We start from the raw sequence: 15,232 nt of genomic DNA, 5'->3' as shown, positions 1-15,232 counted from the left end.
TTGGTATGTTGTGTTTTTATATTCAATATTATTGAGTAATGGTTTGTAAAATTCCTCTTGATTCTTGATTTCTTCTTTGGTACAGCAGCTATTCAAGAATGTGTTATTTAGTTTCTACTTATTTGTGAAATCTTACATTTCTTAATGTTATTGATTCTAGTTCACTGCATTGTTGTCACATAAGAACCTGGTGTGATTTCAATCTCTCTAAGTTTGCTAAGACTTGTTAGCTTAAGCCATGTATTATTGTGGGGAATGTTCCTGTGAAGCTGAGAGGAAAGGTGTTCTTCCACTGTTGGATGGAAAGCTCTGTGCTCCTAATTAGGCGCACTTGATCTATAGCGTAGTAGAACTCAGATCTTTGGGATTTTCTGCACTGGTGTATTCTCCATTATTGAAAGGAGTGTTTAATTCTCTCATTACTGTTGCTCCATTATCTCTCTCTACCTTCAGCTCTCCTGACATCAATTTTATATTTAAATGCTCTTCTGTTGATTGAATGTATATTTATAATCATTTTATATTCCTGTTAAACTGCCAGCATTAAATAATGACTTTTTGTCATAGTTTCAGACTTAAAGTCAGTAATGTAATGGAAGGAATTCATTCAAAATGGCACCATTACCCAGTAGGTAAGGGGTTGAGCTCTGTATTTGTCTTTCTGGTTTCTCTTACTTCCTTGTAATTGAAAGCATACTTCATTTTGCCTTAGATTTCTCTTGCTAATCTGTAAAGTAGGGATGCTAATAGTGCCTTATGTGCTCACTGGAAGCACTGAAATACTTGTAAAATGTTCTTAGAGTAAATGGTAGATGATAACTACTCAATGTTATTATGGAAAAAGTAAAGTGACACTCACAAAAGTACAGGCATAGTACATACAATTTGAAAACAGAAAGTGAGTCTCCTCCATTACTTAATACAAAGAAAACCATTTGGGGATGGAAAACACAAGGTGGGGAAAAGGGTGAATGAGAGTAACTCTACTTCAAATGTGCTCATTTAGATGCACCAAGGGGCTCTTGTAACCTATCTCGCCAACCAGTGCTCTGTGTCCTGGAGGAGATACGTGACACATACCAGGGAAACACAAAACTGGTCTTCAATGTAGCAAAAATAAAATCGAGTTAACACTATGTCCCCAACAAAGGAAATTGCTGTACAGCCAAAGAATGTCAATAGGAGATGTTCATGCAATATACTAAGTTCATCTTCCCGGTCAGGTAAAACAGATTCATTCAGCAGCAATGGCTTCCTAAAAAAGAAGTGAAGCTTCTACAATAACTTACTCTCACTCAGTAAGTCATTCATCCTGTTTGATATTGAGAACATGCAGAGTGTGATGAGCAGTTTCTACTCTCCGTCCCCAATGAGAGAGAGGAAAAAGATAAATTTTGCCTCAACATTAAAAATAAAACAAACTTATTAAAACAATAAGGACAAGTGTTGTGCTGATGTGACATTTTAAGTCACTTTAAGTTTCATTGCCATTTCAACTGAATTATTATATACATGTGTGTATACATATAGATATACACACACATACATATAGAAAGTGATATATACACATACATATATATCTCCGTGTGTATGTGTGTATATCTATACAGAGAGAGAGAAGGAGAGAGAGCCCTAAGTGTCCTTTAAGCTGATCATTTTGTCTAGACATTAGACATAAGGACTCTCATAGCAGCTGTCTTAGATTTTAGTCCATGTACAAACGAGTTGTTCTTTTCATAATTTTTCATTTCTCACAGATAGTAAGACATTATCGAACTACTTATTCTGGAATATAAAGGAAAAAGCATTTCAAACATTAATGTCAGCTAATAAGCACAGCAGAAAAGAACAAAAGAATTATTTACTGTTTACATTTATATTTCTTAAGCTAATGTTTTAAACTAGCAAACCATTTTTATTACAGATCTTTCAATTTTGAAATTATACTATCTAGTATTATACCAGAGTCCTGAAAACCCAAGATGATTAATTATTTATAAATGGTAGTATTATTATGGATAATAAGAGCCTTTAATTTGATAAATAATTAGCTTTACATCCAAAAATTGCACTAAAAGGGAAAAATTGCTTTTCTTTTCCTGTTGTTCATTTCCTTTTCTTCAATTATATATAAAACACAGAAATCACTCACTTATTATTCCTTCAAGGGAGGAAGTCTCAATTATTGAAAAAGGCTTGAGCTAAAATTTGACCTACCCAGTTGTTATTATTGATGAAGACTTTCCTTATCCTAAGACAATCTGCCTTGGCTCTATGCCCTTACACAGCTTCATACATATGCATTGTTCAGGTGTTTATTTCTATAATTATTTTATTACCTGTCGTCTCACAATTCTGAAAGTTCTGTGAGAAAAAGGATATTACCTGCTTGGTTTTTATGTTCCATTTTTATTAGCTTTTAGCAGTAAGCATGCTACCCAAGTATAATGAAAAGAATACACGACAGGCCAAGTGAACATCTCAGTAAAGGAGTGAGAGCCAAGTTCACATTTCGACTGAAGTTCTTAAGTATTTGAACCCTCCAATTCTCCTCTCCTCTTCCTTTCTGTGATACTGCTAAGTGGAGGGCTGCCTGGGCAGAGAACTCCTGAAATTCCTCTGAGAACATAATCAAACGAATGGTCCCTTGATGTCAGACAAGGAACATCCTCTAAGTTACCCCAAGAGATGGCTAGGACTCATCCAACAAGCTATTGAACACAGGCAAGGATTGGTTCTACCTTTCCCCCTTTCATTCAACCACACAAAAAATTCCCTTTCTTATAAAAGTACCAATTTTCCTTAAAAATACCAGTTTCCTTCAGCCCTCCTCACGCACACAAAGAGAAATATCTACCAGTTACCTTAACATCCCCCCTCAAGAGTATTAATCCACAATAATATAGGAGCCGCATGGGCAAACATTCGTTTTCTGTATTTTCCTCAGGCTGGTACCTGTGCTTACAGCCGTCAAACTGGTTAAGCTCTTCTCTCGTCTCTCCTACAGTATAGATTCAGCATCCAGACTGATACCCATAGCAGAAGTTCAGTACTTGTTGACTGAGTATGTAGCTTTATTTTTAGACAATCAACAATCTGCCATTGCTCAGATTGGAAGGCAATCAATACTATATTTGATCTTTTAGTCTTACAAAAATAAATAAACAGGTTGTATATTAATATCTATTGTATCCTATAAAGTAGTAAGTATATCATGAACCCCCAACTTAATCTCCCCTGTTAAGTGTGTCATCTTTTCAATGATGTAGATTTGGTGGGAGGATATTGGGTTAGGATTCCAAGTATCGTTTTTCCAATGTCATACTACTAGAATTAGTCATTCTTGAGATCATTAACTTCTCAAATATGGCTGAATGTAAAGTTGAAACAAGGAAAGAAGAATCAGCTTACATGCTCCCTGATCCTCTTTGCTCCTATTGACTAGGGGAAGTTCTTAGTACAGATTATAACAGAGAATCCCTAAGGAGAAAGAAGACATTCTTCCACAAAAACTATACACCCAGCCCTGTGGCTTGTGAAGCCTCTTCTATAAGCGGCAAAACTGTTGATCCATTCCCTACCACTCTGAGCATGTCTGCCTACTTATGCAACAACAGAATGTGTGGAAAACCTTCATTAAATGCATCCCCATTTCCTCCCCCACACATTTTCCTGTTGTTTAAAAATATCTGCCAAACTGCCCTGTAGCTCTTTGGTCCTATTACAAAATGAGATTAATATCTACCAACCTTAAAGGAGTATTTCTAATGCACAATGTGTCAAAAGAGCTGAGAAATAGTATAAACAAAAGTCTAAAATAATTAATAAGAAATTCATTCCACTATCATAAATCGTTGCAACTTTCTAACATCATGGAAAACTTGGGAAAAACAAGGCACTTTATGACATTTCTCAGAATATAAAGGAATTTAAATTTCAAAGAAGTAAGAAGTGTCACCAAGAAAAATGTAAAGCCAAAAATTTTAAATGGAACTCCTGAAACTTAAAAACAGATATTTTATATACCTCAGTAGCAGTAATGATTAAATTCAAAATGACTAATAATACAGTCAGTACTCAAAGAATGTGGTACCAAGCAAGGTATGCATGGCTAACACTGCCTATTAGGGGAGCCTCAACTTAATATGAGATTGCATTTTCCTTTCTGTTTTTCTTTGATTAGCAGCTCCCTGCAGCAGCAGCATCACACGTGAGTTCTGAGTCAAGGCCCAACTGTTCAACTTCTGATGCAGCTCCTTGTTCTATGCCTAGGAAAGCAGCGGAAGACAGTCCAAGTGGCTGGACCTTGTCACTCAAGTGTGAGACTCAAGCGGAGTGTCAATTTCCTGCCTCTCTTTAGCTTGGACTAACTGTGGCCATTGCTGCCATTTGAAAAGTGAACTAGCAGATGGAAGATCTATAACTCTGCCTTTCAATTAATAACAAAATCAATTATTTTTTTTACAAAAGTCAAACATGGGAAAAGCAATTTCATGTCATCGAGACATCTGTCCTCTACCCTTTATTCTTAATTTTATTTATTGCAAGTAGTTGTAAAAGTGACACAACAAAGCTATTAGATTTTGTAGATTTTATCCAAATGCACAATTTAACACTATGGGTGTGTGTATTCAAATATTGTGGTGATATTCTTTGGGAAGTTAAATTATAAGTGAGAGATTTTGACCTACATAGCACAAATTGAACTAAAAAACCCTGAACTTTCTGCTCATCTTTACCTAATGGGGCAGAATAATCATAAGACAATTCTTTATTTCCTTGAAGCAAATTATGCAAGCAAAAAAAAAATCCACCATTTTGCATGTAACAAGATTGCTATTGAATTAAAACTTCCTAACCCTTGGGTATAGGTTATTCATTAACTTCCTACTTCGTACTTAATAAGATTCCTCCCATTTCTTCATAGCCAAGTCTTCCCTAGATACAAGAAGAGATTCTGATTTCTAGGTTAAGAGCTGGTCAATCTTCCTGGCCTGTTTTCTTTGTTGAGAGGTTCTAAACGTGTTTGGAGTTGTGGTAAAAGAGGAAAAAGACTTCTATAAGATTAAAAGAAAGCCCTTCATTCTGAAAGGCACAAAATACCCACTGAAATCTACAATGAAAAATGGAAGAGTGCTGGAAACTATAAATATCTAAGTTAATATAAAACATTCCAAATCTTAATTTCTTTAAAAGGTGTAAGGTTGTACAAAGCAGTTATAACACTGCAGTAGAGCAACCATTTAGTCTAGCAGTAAGACATGGCTATTCCACAACGCAGTTACTGGGTTTGATTCCCAGCACTAAGTCCTGACTGCAGTTTCTTGCTAATGTTGACCCTAAAAGACAAAACTGATAGTTCAAGTAACCGGGATGCTGCAATGCATGTGGGAGACCAAGAGTGTGTGTCTGGCTCCTAGGGGCAGCCCCAGTCCAGCCCTAGCCATAGCAATTATTGAATGAATAAACCAATAGCGTCTCTCTCTCTCTCTCTCCTTTTTCTCTCACTCTTCCCCCCATTCCACTCTCCCTCCCCCTCCCTTCTCAGGGATTCATCCTATCTTTCAAATAAGTAAGTGTATCTTTAAAAATACAAAGTATATAAACTCTGATATATACTATAAATAGACAATCCTTGAGGACATGATGACAAGTGAGATAAGTCAATAACAAAACTAATTTCTATTGTATGATTTCGTTTATGCGAAGAATTTAGAGTAGTCAAAATCATAGAGGTGGGAAGTAGGATGCTAAATATAAACCCAAAGAGGAAGGAAGAATGGGGAGTTACTGTTTAGTGGGTACAAAGTATTAGTTTTAATGTGAGACGTTAAGACACTTATATATATTGATGTCATATATATAACACCAATCTATACATGTGTATTAGAGTTTACAAACATATAATATATTAATATATAATGCACACAATTATATAACTATTGATAACATGCGGTATATGTTATTATATACAATTAACACAATACAATGTTTACATACATATTAATGTATACATTATTGCTAGTCACTGAAGCAATAATCTTAAATTTGACTTTAGAATATTTTTGAGAGAAATTTCTGTTTAATTTCTTGAAAAGCTATGTTAGATTTGCCACTCACCAAGGAAAGAATAACCCAGCTGAATGTATGAAGAATTTAGATGGCCTTTTTTAAGGGAGCAAGAGTCGCGGGCTTCCCTTCCCGGTGCAGCAGAAAAACAGCCGTGAAGGAAAGGGCTGCAAAATGGGGAAGCGCCTTTTTGAAGGAGGTGATTAGGGAAAACAGGCTCAAGGCAGCTGCACCTGTGGATAATTCTGCCACCTGTTCCAGGTTTGGTTGGAAGCAAACTCCGCCCTCCTCCCGCACCCTGCAGCAACCATCAAGCTATTTAATTTAAAGCATATTGTTCATATAGATGACACTATTCCAAAAGCATTTTAAGGCATATGTTATCTTTGTTTAAAACTGAGAACTTACCATCCTACAATTCAAGAGTTTTATAAAAAAAAAAAAATGCCACTTGGAAGGCTGAAAATATAAGATTAAAGCCAAAAGGGTCACACCTCTGAGAGCAAGAATCACTTATTGTTGCTCTAATAGGCTGAATGCTGATGCAGCATCCTTGGAGCAAATCTTTTTTTTTTTTTTAAGATTTATTTATTTATTGGAAAGATACACAGAGAGTAGGAGAGACAGGGGAAGATCTTCCATCCGATGATTCACTCCCCAAGTGAGCGCAACGGGCCGATGCTATGCCGATCCGAAGCCAGAATCCAGGAACTTCTTCCAGGTCTCCCACACGGGTGCAGGGTCCCAAAGCTTTGGGCGTCCTTGATTGCTTTCCCAGGCCACAAGCAGGGAGCTGGATGGGAAGTGGAGCTGCTGGGATTAGAACCGCCGCCCATCTGGGATCCTGGCACATTCAAGGCGAGGACTTTAGCCACTAGGCCATGCCGCCGGGCCCGGAGCAAATCATTTTTAAATACTTAAAGGGGGAATGCATCTCAGGAATTTTGCATCTACAGCTTTAAGAGGATAACGATATTTCCACGCTGTCGTTCCTCTGTCCCTCACTCCCAACCTCCCTCCTCCTTCCTTTTTTGAAAACCACTGTTCCTCAAGATTATACACAAGCGCTGTAAACAATAATCAATTCTCATAATGTCAATTTCACTCATTACATCACATTTTTCCTTCTGGACAGTGTCCTACACCCACAGCCTGCTTTTCGAAGCTCACTATATATAATTTTTTAGCCTATTAAGCCTTTTTCGGTCACCCTTTCTTGCCTAAGTTCTTGACTAGTTTGTGCCATCTCACATCCCATCTGGTTCTCATATACATCATGGGTGCTGCAACTTAGCTCAAGGCAACCTGCCCGCCAGACCTGGCCCCACATATGTCAACAGTGCTGCCATCTTGACCAGCCTGACCTGCCCCCAGCTCTGACTCTCATACTCACTAGCAGGAGCTGTATCCTACCAGGGAACGCCCACAGTTCCCCTACCAGGCCCACTCCAAGTCCTGGATCTTGCATTTGACAGGAGGACTACAGTGTAGCCTGACGTAGCTATTGCCCAGTCTTGTCAGGAAGTGTTGCAGCCTAGCCTGGCTGGCCTGCCCACAGATCACCAATGGGTGCTGCAGCTCTACCAGGAACAATCCACCACAGATGATCACCATTACAACAGGGATAAGATAAAGCCTCATTGTGGCTTTTATGTGTATTTACCTGATAGCTGAAGATCCTGATCATTGTCTCATGTATCTCTTGGACACCTGCATTTCATTCTTTGAAAATTATCTGTCCAGGACCTGGCGCAATGGCGCAGTGGTTAAGGTCCACACCTTGCACACCCAGGATCCCATATGGGCGCCGGTTCTAGCCCGGCAGCCCCACTTCCCTTCCAGCTCCCTACCTGTGGCTTGGGAAAGCAGTCGAGGACGGCCCAAAGCTTTGGGACCCTGCACCCGCGTGGGAGACCCAGAAGAGGCTCCTGGCTTCGGATCAGCATAGTATCGGCCCGTTGCGCTCACTTGGGGAATGAATCATCAGACAGAAGATCTTCCTCTTTGTCTCTCCTCTCTGTATATCCGCCTTTCCAATAAAAAAATAATAAAAATAAAATCTTTTAAAAAAAAGAAAATTACCTGTCCATATACTTTTGAAAAATATTTATGAAAATAAAGAAAGAATCAGTCTGCGGGGGGGGGGAGGAAAGGCATCATTTTGGGCATTCTGGTCCAATTTTTAGGCCTCTGTTCAGAAATCTGTCCCTTCATGACTTCCCTCAGAAAGAGTTAACTTGGCTGAAATCTACTTTTTAAAGTTCCAATAGAGTTTTTATTTCAATATGTGATTTGGCTAGTTTGTCTCAATGCAAAGGTGTCTGCCATTAAGTATTGTAACATCACAAGAAATAGGAAGAAATTTATTCATCTTTTTATCCAAAAATTATTCCACTATTTGTTTTTATTTTTGCTCTCCTCCACATGGATATTCCTACAGAGATGCCATGATAAATTTACCCAAAACACTGCATTTGTAGCAATAAAATAAAAGTGACAACTTCCTCTCCTCTCCTTCTGGAAGGTTACAGAATGGATATAAGCAGGAATAACAGTTATGTGGCACATACTGGTAAATGCAGACTAGACTTCAGGCGTTATTGATGCACATCCTAACTTTTAGATATCATTATGGTTGTTTTGAGCACAAGAAAGCTGGTCTCCATTTTAATCATGTTGCAGATTTTTTTTAAAAAATAAGAAATTAAAAGAAGAACAGCAAGAAGGAGGAGGAGAAGAAAGGAGAAAGAGATTTCCAATCTGGGAAAGGGATCAAAACAATAAGACACATCACAATTCTATCAGTTCAATGATCTGCCTAAAAAGCCCATGACAAACTCCTTTACCTACCACGCCCAGCTCTGCAGAAGTCATGGGAGACGCGACTGTCTCCAGACTTGTTGACTGTGGAGCTATTTATTCTGAGAATTGAGAAACCTAGTCGCACCTCTAGTCACCTGGACTTATGATTTTAAAATGCACTGCTCTGGAGGAGTGGTATCCTACATTGCCTGTATTAGCTCAATCTTTCGTTCCTTCATTACCCCAACCACCATTGCCTGAAGCCAGTCCAACGCCAGGGCACCCCTGTTTTACACTAAAAATAAAATGTGTTTAAGGCTGGTGCCTGTGACAGGCTTATCAAGCCTACAGCTTGAAAGGACTTCCCGCACCTGCCTGCACAGCTTCTGTTTTCATGGTGAGAAAACAGTGCTGGGGTTCCCTCAGCAGCCCTGGGGATCCCCATGAACAAACACATCAGAGCTAGAATCACAGACTAAAAATATATGACTAGGTTTTCAAAATAACTGTCACAGAGCGTTTTAAAGCAACATGTTTTGTTCATCTCATTCACTCTGTTGCCCTTTGTTCACCAACGTAACTCCAGTTTTCTAAATCAGATTTCTAAACTCTGAAATAAGCTACTAGTGCTTATGGGACACCATGGAAAATATCTGGCCAGACATTAGCAAGCAGTTTTCCAAAATTATATACAGATACTCTAGACAAAATACTATAAAATACAATATTTGTATTTACTTCCCCTATTTTTGGAAATAGTTTCATTTCACCCAGCATCCTTACTCAACATAACATGAAGCCAGAAAGACATAATTGTAGTCTGTTATTTCTCCTGAGAAATATCTCCATGCAAAAAAAAAAAAATCTAAAGAAAAGAATAAAAAAGCTCCAACTCCTTTAGCCCATGAAAATCTCCCATGAGTTTTACAAGTGACACATTGCTGTGCTAATAGTAGCTATATGGGATGATGAATGTTACCTGTCACCATTCAATTCAACTAGCAACAAAATAGGCCATGTTCACCATGTCCAGCATCCCAAGACTAGAGAAAGCCCAGGGGTTAATTGTGAAGTCTGTGGAGGTGAACTGAGGCTAGCAGTAAGACTTAAAGAGTGCTGGAACCAGATACTGCTCAACAGGACTGTGCTCTGACCTCTGCTATATCCACAAGCATTACAGCAGTTTTTAGCACAGAGATGCCCCTACCTAATACACAACTGAGTAGAAAATATTAGCACTTCAGAAACAGATCAGTTATACGTAAAACGTAGTTTCCTGACAATGGCACTATTGACAACTTTTGGCTCATAATTCTCTATTGCAGGTGGCTACCTACACGTTATAGAACATTCACAGCATCTCTGGCCTGTGCCCCCACTTTTCACATTTATGATAATCAAAATTATTTCCATACAGTCCCAAGTGTTATTTAGATGGTAAAAATCATCTTCCCAATGGAGAAAATCTGGCAGCAGAATTCCAGGCAAGGTGGCTGAGATTTAGGGATAAATTCAAGAGAAGACTTGAGAAATACAACCAAAAGGACTCTATTGATCAGACATGGTTTAATGGTTTAATATCAAGTGTTCTATGCAAGCTGTTAGAATAGTACTTAACATGTCTAGAAATATGCACACCTGGAGAATAGAAAAATCCAGAAGCTGAAGCAATGTCTTCAGGATCCAGTTGTGTCCACTGCTGGATTCAGCTTTCCTGGGTAATAGCACCCCTATCCATATCTATCTCCTTTCACCTACAAGAAGAGTTGCACTTTCTTGATAGTTCTAGGGAAAAACAATGCTCACACTATGTTTTTAAATCACCTTCAGTTCTTTTCAATCACCTTCAGTTCTATGTCCATCTCTGAGTCACTGAAATGGGGGAATGGGCCAAATGTGGGAAAACTGAGTGAGCAGATACGAAGTGTACCGTGGATCTTGGAGAGAGAAGAAAAAAAAAGTCCAGGTTCGTTCTAAAGGCTTGGGTTTACATTGGATGGACATGAAAGATTTTCTGAAATGATATCAAGATGAGAGTGGGTGCCTAGTTTAGTGGTTAAGATGCCCCTATTAGAGTCCCTTGGTTCCATGCCTGACTCCTGTTCCTGCAAGTGTACACCCTGAGAGTCAGCGCTGACAGCTCAGGTGACTGGGTTCCCGTCACCCTCATCAGAAACTGGATCCAATTCTCAGCTTCTAACTTTATCCTCACCCATCCTTGGCTTCTGTGAGCAATTGAACAGTGACGGTCTCTCCCTCAATCTCTCCTTCCTTCTCTTTCTCTCCTCTCCTTCTTTCACTGGAAGCAGTCAATTTTTTTTTCAAGATGATAATGATAACTAAAGTGTGGCTAAACATTAGGGTAGATAAAACAGTGGCAGTTAGCTACACAAACCTCAAAACACTGTGATACTGTATTAGAAACCAAAGCAAGAACTCTGCTAGCATTTACAGAGACCCAACGCTGACCTCAGGGTGCAAGCTGCTCAGGGGAGACATTATTTATTACTGCTTTGTTTTAAACTTACTTTTCCATATCTGTGAGTACTTATCAAACATGAAGAGATTTATGCACTCAAATAGCAACATTTAATCTGTCCTCCTGCCTGGCTTTATTTGCATAACTTGGCTTTCATTCTGCCCTTTTCTGAAGATCCCCTTGGGTACTTCCAGGCTGGAACAGCTCCTCCCTGCATGGTTGCAGACTGTTTTTAATTGCTTAGACACTGGTCTATGGATCTCAGAGTGCAATCGGCCTTACTGACAAGGTCGAGTTGAGGACAGTAATGGGACACTTGTTCTATCTTACCCTGGTGGTCAGATAAAGATTTCTTCCTGATTTACACAGTGAGGTTATGTCCAGCTCTTGTGCTTATTATTTGAAAAGTAACTTTTGGTTTCTGCCTCTATCACCAAATAGCAATCTTTTTCATTGTGATCTTTGTATATGTGTCACCACTCTAACACTTGTTCTTTCTTTGATAAACTGTTTTATATAGAATATTATGAAAGCACAAAAAGTATTCAAAAAGACAACCAGCCATTTCATAATTCCTTTTTAAATTTTCCCTGCTCCCATCCCCAGCCCATGTCTCCACTGATTTCTCCTTATTGTAATAGTACAGTCCTTCAAAACATCTATAAGTCTATCATTCTGCTATTTAAGTGTATCCTGACATCGTAAGATTTTAAGTATGGACAATATCAGAAAGTCCAGCATCCTGTCATCAAGATACGTTTAAAAGTTTAATTGGGAGTCTATCTTTAACTTGGAAGTAGAGATGTATACTGCATTGTATCTTCATATCTCAATATGATACTCTCTGTAATACATATATTACTATTTGTAGATGCATATTACCTAAATATCTGTTGATCTTTTATTTTACATGAAGGTTGCCTTATATCAGAGAAAACGTGACATTTGTCCTTTTGGAATTGACTTATTTCATTGAGCATAATGATCTCTAGTTAGGACTCCTTCGTTGGCAAACTTTATTTTTGATGGCTGAGTAGTATTCCATGGAGTAAGTGTACCAGTTTCTGTATCCATTCTTCTTTTGATGGGTATCTGAGTTGTTTCCATGTCTTTGCTATTAAAGTTTGTGCTACTATAAATAGAGTATTACAGATCCCTTTCTCATATGCAAATTTCATTTCCTTTGGATATATTCCCAAAAGTGGGATACCTGGGTTATAAAGCAGATCAATTTTCAGTTCTCTTAGCATTCTCCATACTGACTTCCATAATAGTTGTACGAGCCTACACTCCCACAACAGTGAAGCAGGGTATCTTCCTTCCCACATCCATACTTGCAGGTGTTGTTAGTGCAGTTCTGAATGTAGGCCATTCTCAATGAAGTTAGATGGAAGTTTAATGTGTTTTTCACTTGTATTTCCCTGATAGCTAGGGTGCGTGAGCATTTTTTCATAACTCTATTAGTCATTTGAGTTTGTTATCTTGAAAAATGTCTGTTCATTTCCTTTTCCCATGTCTTCACAGCATTGTTTGTTTTTGCTGTCATTGAGTTTCTGAAGCTCTTTGTAAATCCTGGATGTTAGTCCCCTATTGGTTGTGTAGTGTGCAACGATTTTCTCCCATTCTGTTGGTTACACTGTGCTGATCATTTACTTTGCTGTACAGAGACTTCCTGGTTTGATGAAGTCCTATTTGATTATTTTGGCTTTGACTGCTTGTGATTTTGGTGACTTTTCTAAGAAGTCTTTCCCAATCCTTATATCTTGGAGAGTGTGTCCTATGATTTCCTCAAATACTTTGATAGATTCCGGCTGCATATTTAAGTCCTTGATTCACTTAGAGCTGATTTTTGTATAAGGTGACAAGTGGATGTGCCTTACTTCTTGTTTCTTATTTTAAGCATGCTGCTATCCAATTGATCTATCAACATTTGTTGATAAGATCAATATTATTCCTGTGATAATTTTCAGTTCCCTTGTCAACAATTAGTTGGCTGTATATGCCAGTTACTTGCCTCCTTTGTGAAGCCAGGGCTGACTGGGATCTTCCACTTGACTGTGTATGTACTTACTTCCATTAAAGCACTCTTCTATTCCCATGTTGGATTCTTATCTTGGGCCAACACACAACATTAAGTATCCACAAAAACAGCAATCTGGAAATGTGATGGCTTCTCCATGGCACACTCAACCTGCTACATGCATAACAGCTTAATGATGTGAGGACATATATGCATATATGAAGATCATAGTGTTTTCAACACATGCATTAGATAAATTCTCTCTCCTCTCTTTACACGCAAACATATATAAATAAGTAAATGGTGGAGAAATCGGAGAAAGGATGATTTTTTTTCAGAAACTACACATTTAGGGATCCTCAGATGAGCTAGGAAAATGTATTATCAGAAGTAAAAAGATTTCTAAGGGCGACCTCTTCTAGGGATTAAGCTCTATGGAATACACAGCATCCTTTACTACTGAACAAAACGTATTTACTGAGACTTCTCGCCCTATTTCCTTTTTGTTTCATTACTTTTCAGCTCACTTGTTACAAAAAATGCCAAAATCAATAGAGTTCATTCATAAACACATCACTAATAAAAGAGATCACGAAGGAGCTATAATCCTTTATGAGCTATTTCCATATTTCCTCTCTGCACACTCTGAATTCACAGCATATGGTTTTCTGGCTTGTTTTTGAGGGTGCCCAATTTCATTTTTCATGTGTATATTGAACTCATCTCATCCCTCAAGACATTATCACCTGGCATATATTTCATATTAGGAGATTTCTAAACGATCCATTTATTTAACAAGCATTTCCTATGGGTAAGCATATAATTAAGCATTTCCTATGGGTAAGATTTCATGCTAAGAGTTGAGAATACATAAATGAGTACAAATGAAGCATTGTCGAAACACAACACAGGATACAATCTCTGATAGAATAAATGAATGCATTCTTAAGTCATGCAGCACAAAAATAACCAAACAGCTAGAAATAACCTGAACCTGTGGACCCGTTCATCTTGGTCCTAATGTTAATGCAGCCACTGCTACTTAAATGCTTGGGAAATGATCTCCAATGTGATATTCCAAATAAACATTACCGGAGAGTGAGAGAACTGCACTGCCTGCCAGAAATCAGGCTAAGAAAATGAGAGTGTGTTCTCTGGGCTTCAAATGCTAAATGAACCAGAAAGGACCATCACACAAGGATCAAGGGTTGATTACACACTCCTTTACTCATCCAGATCTTAGTTTTGGGGTTGTCACAAATAATTCTTCATATCTGAAAAGGATTTATGACCATTGCTTTCATGATCGCTATGCTATAAGTCACTGACCTGCTTCTGAAACAGAGATTAAATCAGGGAAACAATCTGACTTTCCTATCCTTTAACTTCACATCACAGCCATTTTTTTTTATATATCATAGGTGTTATTTTTGTATTATTGGTATTTTAAGGAATGAGCTTTTTTTTTGTTTGTTTTTACTTTGAAATACAGGCTTCTTACAGTTTATGCAATATGAACTAGATCTCTCACAGGATAGAAGAAACCTTGTAATTTGACTCGCTAGTACTGCCACCCACAGACTCTGTTAGCACAAAGCTAGTCAAGAAGCTGGAGGCAAACACTGAGTATGATATGTATCGAGGGCACCCTAACTGGCATTTGAGTTCTAGACCAAACACATGCTACCCCTCCCCTCAACACACACAGTGTATGTTGGTTGCTTGCACAGAGTGGCCTTTTCAAAATTCCACAGAATAACTCCAAGAATATAAGACATCACTATAGAATATATAAGAAAAAATATGGTATGTAGATATTTTTATGTTACCCACGGCTTTCATGAAAGATCTTGGAACAAACC

The sequence above is a fragment of the Ochotona curzoniae genome, unplaced genomic scaffold (assembly GCF_017591425.1).
Source record: "Ochotona curzoniae isolate NIBS_2020 unplaced genomic scaffold, NIBS_Ocur_1.0 contig_1302, whole genome shotgun sequence".
NCBI lineage: Eukaryota > Metazoa > Chordata > Mammalia > Lagomorpha > Ochotonidae > Ochotona > Ochotona curzoniae.
This window is presented reverse-complemented; position numbering follows the sequence as displayed.